This window comes from Amblyomma americanum, chromosome 7, assembly GCF_052857255.1.
Source record: "Amblyomma americanum isolate KBUSLIRL-KWMA chromosome 7, ASM5285725v1, whole genome shotgun sequence".
NCBI classification, from domain to species: domain Eukaryota; kingdom Metazoa; phylum Arthropoda; class Arachnida; order Ixodida; family Ixodidae; genus Amblyomma; species Amblyomma americanum.
In genome coordinates this window covers 4,044,952-4,053,137 of record NC_135503.1, presented here as the reverse complement: position 1 = coordinate 4,053,137, position 8,186 = coordinate 4,044,952, and positions in this window count along the sequence as shown.

Here is an 8,186-nt window from a genome sequence, read left to right as displayed (position 1 = left end):
TCAAAATTCCCCCTATACCGAAAAACATGCACCCTCAGTTCAACAAAGATAGAAGACAACATAGGGCCAAGGCTATGGTTAAAAAATTCAGAGAGCTGTCTGCCGAGGAGGTAGCATACGTAGATGCCGCTGGGGGACCAGAGGCGGCTGCGGTTTCGGCCGTTGTAGACGGTCTGGGGAAACTCCTGATCACAGCCTCAGTCAGAACACAGAAACTGCTGAAGAAGTGGCGGTGGCGCTCCCCCTGGCAGGATCTAATGCAGGATACATTCTTTTTGACAGTGTCCGCTGTCAGAAATTTTAGTAAGGGCTTGGTCTCTTGGGAAGCCAAACGCATTCTGGACAGCATGCCAAAACACAGGTTCGCTGTACTATTCTGGATACCAGCACATGAGGAAATAGCTGGTAACGAGGCCGCTCACCTGCTAGCCCGAGTAACCTACATCTGGGCAGCAGCGGAGCAACCCATCTGCAATAATCTTAAGGATGCCCCAATCACATACAAGGAAATTATGGATAATTAAAAATTAGAAAGAAGAGTATACCCTCCTCCGGACGTAATCCTTAGTCGCAAAGAGACTTACATCTGGAGGAGGATCCAGGCAGGGGTATACAGTGTTGTGCGTTTTTATCGTGAACACTTGAAAAAATTTCCCCGCCTCAACCGCTGGCTCATTTGCCGTGAAACCACACAGAGCTTGCGTATTATGGTAACTTTTGTATTGAAGCAAGTTTGACAACGGTACTTACTTAGTTGAGCCGTGCATGATGCGAAAACATAATCGTCTACGTAGAGACCGGCAACCAAAACCCGCAGACGACGCTTTTTCGCTGAAGGGCGGCAGTGGCGCCATCTGTTTTCGGCAGTGGAAAGCGTTACGACAAGGCCACCGAGACGAGCGTTGTAAACAATATTCTTTGAAAGGTAAAGCCTCGTTAAATCAGCTGTTCTGATTTTTTCTCCTCTCAGTTAGCCGAAAATGTAAGCGCTTCAGTTGAAGCAGACTTGATTGTAAAACATTTTATTCGCCGGGAAGAGCTTGGCAAGAAGTCGCGTTAAGTGGTCGAGAGTACATAGCCCTCGACGACTTTGTCAGCCCACTCCACCGCCAAAACTTGCGTTCTGGGGTCAGAGCTAGCCAGCACGGTCTCCCACCGCTCGAGAGAAGGAGCTGTAACTAGATCACCCGGAGGTGGCTCTATTTTGCAGTCCCACAGGATGTGATCGTAGGTAGCACGTTGGCCACAGTGTTTGCAGTTTGGGTTGTAAAGATCTGGATAAATGTGCGCGAGGAGTGATGGGGTGCGTATCGATCTCGTCTGTAGACGACGCCACGTAACCTCTTGTTCTTTAGTAAGTCTTTTGTCTGGAGGGGGGACGAAACGGCCGGAACGGCATATTCAAAGGGCCCGCGCTTCTTGCAACGCTCGCCTCGGGGGCCTTTTCATGACGCTTTCGACTGACGAAAAAAGATGGCGCCACTGCCGCCCTTAAAAAAAAAAGCGTCGTCTGCGGGTTTTGGTTGTCGGTCTCTACGTAGACGATTATGTTTTCGCATCATGCACGGCTCAACTAAGTAAGTAGCGTTGTCAAACTTGCTACGATTCAAAAGTTACCATAATACGCAAGCTCTGTGTGCAGTTTCACGGCAAATGAGCCAGCGGTTGAGGCGGGGAAGTTTTGTAAAGTATTCGCGATAAAAACGCACAATACTGTATATATCGCCAGCCAAAATTGCTAAAAACCCAGCTGACGAAAAATACATCGACTGTGGGGCAAGGTACGCTAAACCACATTACTTGGGAATGTCGTAGCTCACCAGGGGCTAAACAAGACAACTAGTTTTGAAGCCTGGGAGGCGCTGCTGCGGAGCGAGGACCCCAACGCGCAGCGCAAAGCAACCCGCATGGCGGCTGAGGCCGTTAAGCATCAGCTACACCGTCCTCAGCCGACGGCCTCTCCTCCTGATCGGGCTTAGGCTTCGGCCGAGCCAGAGGGGGGGGTAGGGAGACCACCATCTGCCAGAAACAAAGTTTTTCTGAACTGAACTCCTAGCCCCCCAGCAGCATCGTCGGCGGCGTGGCGACATCTCTCCGGTCTCTTCTCCTTCCTGGATTGCGGCGCGCGTCGGGTTTCTTTGTTTGTCATCTGTGGTAATTAGCAGTAATAAACCCGGACGTCGAAGTGCGACTGCTCGCTTTTACGGCCGTGATGGGCATCGAGCCCTATGCGTGCCCACGAAGAGCCGTGCGAGTGGCTCCGGAACTCCCGACAGAAGGAGGCGGCAGAGGAAAATTGAAACCATATGCGCGAAGGCAATGCCCTGGCTCGCGCTTGCGCGAGATGGTCGCGCGGCGGCACGAGCAGATGATTTTCACGGCTACTGGAAGTGTGCCCGTGATGTCGTGGCTGCCGTGGCTCCAGCGAATGAGAGCGTGTGGTGGCCTTTCGACGTCATGGTACAGTGACGTCTTTGATTTTAGTTCCAAAATCGGTCACTACGAGTACACCAATCGGCCCGCGAATTTTGAAAAACACGGTTTTTAAAAGTTCATAATAAATTGCCGGCTCAGTTCTGAAGACTCATACTTGGTGTGAATGCTTCTTAGCATTGAAAACATTTACAAGTGACTCTTTATTCGTTGCATAGTCCCTTTAATGCAGGCAAACGGGAGAGTGGGACCCAACATGCCGCTTTCGAGGCTGAAAGCGGCGCTGCGTTTTGGCAAAACGCCAAGGCGCCCGTGTGCTGTGCGATGTCAGTGCACGTTTAAAGATGCCCAGGTGGTCGAAATTATTCTGGAGCCGTCAGCTACCGTACTTTCCCTTCTTTCACTCCCTTTATCCCTTCCCTTACTGCGTGGTTCAGGTGTCCAAGGATATATGAGACAGATACTGCACCATTTCCTTCCCCCCCCCCCCAAAAAAAAACCAATTGTCCAGGTATAATGTGTCTGGAAGGGGAAGTGTGATGGGCGCCAGCGAGTGAAAAAAAGAAAAACCCGAGGCATGCTGGGAAGGCAGCAGATCGGATTGACATTTAGTGGCTTGTTGATTGTGCTACGGATTGGATTTTTTTGTTCAGTTCGTTTTTATCACTGTAGTATACTAGTTCACTGTAATGTAGGTTTTGCTGATGTTTTGTGCGCTTTGTGTTTGTGTACGTGCGTTCGAGATCCGAAGGCGCTTGACTCGAAGTGAGCTGAGCACAGCGTCTGGTGCCTGCTATGCCTAAATTCCGTTTGGAGCCATTTATGTAGCAATCTGGGTTTTGCTCAGCGGGAACTTGTGCTACGTACCTGTGCACTGAATTGTGAACGAAGGGAACAAGTTTTTGAAACGAAAAGCTTCCCTACGCTAGGTAAAGCAGTCATCGTGTGGGCCGGAGAATGACCTTGAACGACCTTCAGCCCAACCAGGTTAGCCGTATATATGACTATATGTGGTACAGTTATAATGACGTCGAACACTTGACCCCTGAATTTGACCCATCACCTTTAGTTGACCTTTAACATTGGGTGGCCTTTGACCTTACGAACAACCGACGGGGTGATGTGAAGCCACGTACGTGATGACGTCCGATGAGGGTGTCGTAAGACCATATGTGATACACGTCATAGCCACGTTGTCGTGTGAATATATATAGAACGGCTGTCACGAACCTGTAGCGGAGCTGACATGGACGAGCCTCCGACGCTTAATTAGCAAGCGTGCTTGCTTTTCGCTGAATTCCAGGGTTAAGCAACTGCCATTTTTTAAAACCTCTTTCCCGAAGACTTTGCTGGTCTCCTCATGCAGTTGACGGCGCAACAGGTATACGCACTGTCGTGGAAAAGAGAAGGGCAAAAAGACGAAATGCGAAGTGGAAAGCAAAAACTGAAAAGCCGTGAAAAATTAGTTTTTGGGGAAAGGAAATGGCGCAGTATCTTCCTCACATCTAGGCGACACCTGAACTGTGCTGTAAGGGAAGGGATAAAGGAGGGAGTGAAAGAAGAAAGGAAGAAGAGGTGCCGTAGTGGAGGGCTCGGGAATAATTTCGACCACCTGGGGATCTTTAACGTGCACTGACATCGCACAGCACACGGGCGCCTTTGCGTTTTGCCTCCATAAAAACGCAGCCGCAGCGGTCGGGTTCGAACCGTGCAACCCACGCGACACACAAAAAGCGCGACAAACAGAGTCGCCTACGGCGAGCGCGGCGCTGCTTTCCTGCTAAATAGTGGGAAAATCGACAAGCACGGTTCCAACACGTTGAGGCTAACGAAAAGGGTTCAGCTTAAGGACAACGCAGCGAGCTTTGGAAAAGAAAATGACAGGCGTAACATTAAGGGACAGGAAGAGGGCAGGGTGGTTCAGGGAACAAACGCCGGTTATTGACATCCTAGTCGAAATCGAAGGAATGGGCTTGTGCACGTAGTGCGAAGAGAGGATAGCCGATGGTCGACGTTAATGGCAACGGACTGAATACCAAGAAAAGGCGAGAGTAACAGCGGAAAGTTAGGTTGGCGGGTGAGATGAAGTTTTCGGGGATATGGTGGCCGCAGTTGACACAGGACAGGGTTAATGGAAAGGTATGGAAGAGGCCTTTGTCCTACAGTGCGCATAGTCAGGATGATGATCATTATGATGGGAAGGGGAAAGGAAATGTAAAAAATTGAAAATTAGTTTTGGGGGAAAGAAAATGACGCAGTATGTGTCTCATATCTCGGTGGACACCCGCACCGCGCCGTGAGGTAAAGGATAATGGAGGGACTGAGAGAAGAAAGACGTGCCGTAGAGGAGGGCTCCGGAATAATTTCGACCACCTGGGGATGTTTAACGCGCATCGACACCGTACAGCACACGGGCGCCTTTGCGTTTCGTCTCCGCCGAAACGCGGTCGGGTTCGAACCCGGGTACTCCGGAGCATGCAGTAGCCGGGCGCTCTATACCACTCGGCCACCGCACGGGTAAGGTAATTAAGAACCGGGCTGAGGTAGGATTTCGTTCACTGCCAAAGGATTACTTCCGGGCCAAGGCCGCTTACTTCCGAGCGGATGGATGGATAAGGCTGGTGGTGGTTCAAGCCACCTAGTATACAGTTATCACAGATATTTTCTTTGGCAATTGTTAAAGATCCTGTATGTTCGCAGTGCCGATTTCGTCAGCATCCCTGTTTTCCACGGAGCTCTCTCTGTTTTTTTAACCTCTTTCTTAACCGATAATTGCTGATTTGCCCCCCCCCCCCCCCTACTGCTTTCCAGATATTTGCTTGTAAATTCCATTTCGTGACAACATTCCTTATGTACAGGCATAGAGTTTCTAACTGTTAATATAGGTCCGTTCGATTCGCATGCACTCCCTGCACCAGTTCTGTAATGTTCCACGGCGGTGTCGCGAGCGTGCAGCGCCAATTCCAGCAGTTCAAGTGCTGCAATTGGCACTGGCTACTTCCAAAACGAATGGTCGAGTGCAGGCCTGGTAGTCTGCTAGCCTTCGCGTCGCCACCAAATTGCAGCCAGCAGCTTGACGCCCAACTCAACGGCCGCCAACATCCCGAACCGCGTGAAGAATTTTCAAACAGCACATCGCAGCGAAGTGTTGCCATGAATCAGCCTCGATGCAACCCACTGAGGGGGCTGGAGGCCGCATCGGGCCCACGAAAGTGAAGCCACCAAAAGTCGGGCAGCATGCCCCGGAAGTCAGCCTGTGGCAGTGAATGAAATCGGACCTCAGCACGGTTTTTCTGTTTCCGTTTTCCACTTAGCGCCTTGTCTTTTCGACGTTTCCGTATTTTTTCATGACAATGCCTACGTGTTGCGCCATGAACTGCATGAGGAGAGCAGCAAAGTCCTCGGGAAAGACGTTTCAAAACTAAGGGTCCATGGCATCGCTATGGGACGACATTTTTAGACGACAGAACGTCGCTACACACAGTACGTACGGAGCCTCGTGTGCTCAGCTCTGTCGTCCCGTTGCGCTTGCGTCGCCAACTCTGCTCTTTGTTATGCACGTTGCCGCGCTCTAAGGCCAAATTATACCGTCAATGGGGTTAAATTTAAGAAAGAATAGGTGGAAACCCTCATTAGACCGCCGACTTTGCAGTGGCCATTTTACCGAATTATGTTTAGACCGAACTGGAGTGGGGGCGAGGCCACAATCTGGTGGGGTGCCGTCGGTGTTCTGCTGGTACACATTACCGCGTCCAAAAGGTATATGCTACTACTTTTTCGACGGAGCTAGTGTATCAAGTACTGTTTCGCACAGTAGCAAATTATGCCTGAATGGGCTGTTATTCGAGATGCTTGGTGCAGTTGACTTCTAACAGCGCTTGTTGTCACATGCGCTGCAGCATTCGTCTTTCTCGTCAGTCGTTTCTCTCGCGCTGCGTAGATGAAACATGGCTGTGCTATTGAGTTAGATTAAAAGCACGTCTGGAAGGAAAATGACACCTTAACGCGATGAACATCAGCTGCTGTCGATGAGAAGAGACATGTCCGCCACAAACCCGAAACTAAAGGTCTCCTCGATTTGGCTGCACTTTCTGCACCAGTTCAGGAAGCGCGGCACTCTCGCACTCGATTTGACAGTGCAGCTAGGGCCGCCTGCACTTCGGCACTCGATTTGGCCTCGTGCTGCACGAGTTCTTCTGCACTGCTGCACTAGCCTCCCGGCGAGTTCTCTTCTCGTGCAAGTAGTGCAAGGTGCTTGGCGCGCTCCGTAGCAGACGGCTCCGCGGCCACTTGTTTTGTGAGCGGCATCTGCGCCGGGCCCTCACGTACCAAACAGCTGAAATGACAGTGCGCGTATACGTGTGTGTATGCGCGCGCGTGTGCGCGTGTCTGTGTACGCGCGTAAGCGACTGGCTGGCATGGCGCACGTACGGAAGTACGTACTGCGTATGGGTTCGCATCTTTCTGTCCAGCCTCGCACGTTGCTTACACCATTTCTCTTTTGTGTGCAATTATTATTATAGACGCAGCACGATGGAGCGCTTCCATAAGAGGCAGATTGTGAGATGTTTTATAATACGTGGGCGATCGCAACGTTTGTGGCTTGCTGCGACATCAGTATACCTCCGCTTACGACAGCGACTGGGCTTGAGGTCGCCGTCAGCCCACACCTTCGCCTGCCACTTAGCCTCTGACAGTCAGGTCGCCGTCACCGCCCGCCGAAAGTGAACGCGATTGAGTTCAAATATAGGTCAGGCAACTCTTGGCGGACAACCGTAGTCACTTTTCGATAGGACGAAAGCAGCCTGAATCACGCGTATGGGCTGTCAAAGATCGTCTCGAGCGGTAGTCTGAATAACCTGTCTAATTAATTGTTGCCTCTTCGAAGTACCCGTTGAATCAGTGACGGTCGACCGGCCTGCGCCCCTTTAAACAACGCAACGGAAAGAACGGTGTCAAATTCTTCACCACTTTTGGAATTAACAAAGTTCATAGCCGCTCCACGAGATGTGCCACTTTGAGCAAATACACAGCGTGCAATGCAGCTAGCACAATCTCGCGCATATGTGAAAACGCGACAAACACCAACACGTACATGGCCGCAGCAGACGAAAGTTTCTGCACTTTTGCACTCGATTTGGCCGCTGCACCGACAGCACTAGTGTCGGGCTACACTCGCGCCCCAAGAGCTGGCACTACACTGACACGGCACTTTTGTGAACTAGTGCGGAAAGTGCAGCCAAATCGAGGAGACCTTAAGACAGCGGAAGTTCGAGTGTCAGGATTTCCGCGCCATTGCCTTTTCTTTGCTACACGAAAATTTGTTTTTAAGATGGCCTAGGCTGATCGTCATTCCGCTACTTAACCTAATTACGCTCGTAAGACAAGAACCAGATCAGAAAATAGTGTTTAATGCATGTACCTCTTTGCCGCGGCATGGTGAGACCTGCATGCCTGTTTTCTTCCGTTTCTCCGAAATTACAGGGTTCCCCAAGCAATGCACACATTTCTCGCGTTGAGCTTGCTTATTCCTTTGGTATTACAGTAGACGTTACACGAAAACAACGCGAAAAACTGAGAACGGAAGGGCGAAAGAGGCGACTTTTTGCATTGAAATACACAGCAGACACCGAACTTCCGGGACATGACTTCGAACTTCCGGTGGCTTGCGCCCTCTTCGGAAAGCGGGAATGCGGCATCCAGCCACCTAGTAGAGATCAGTGATGCAACCTCGCGGCAGCTAAGCGAAACGC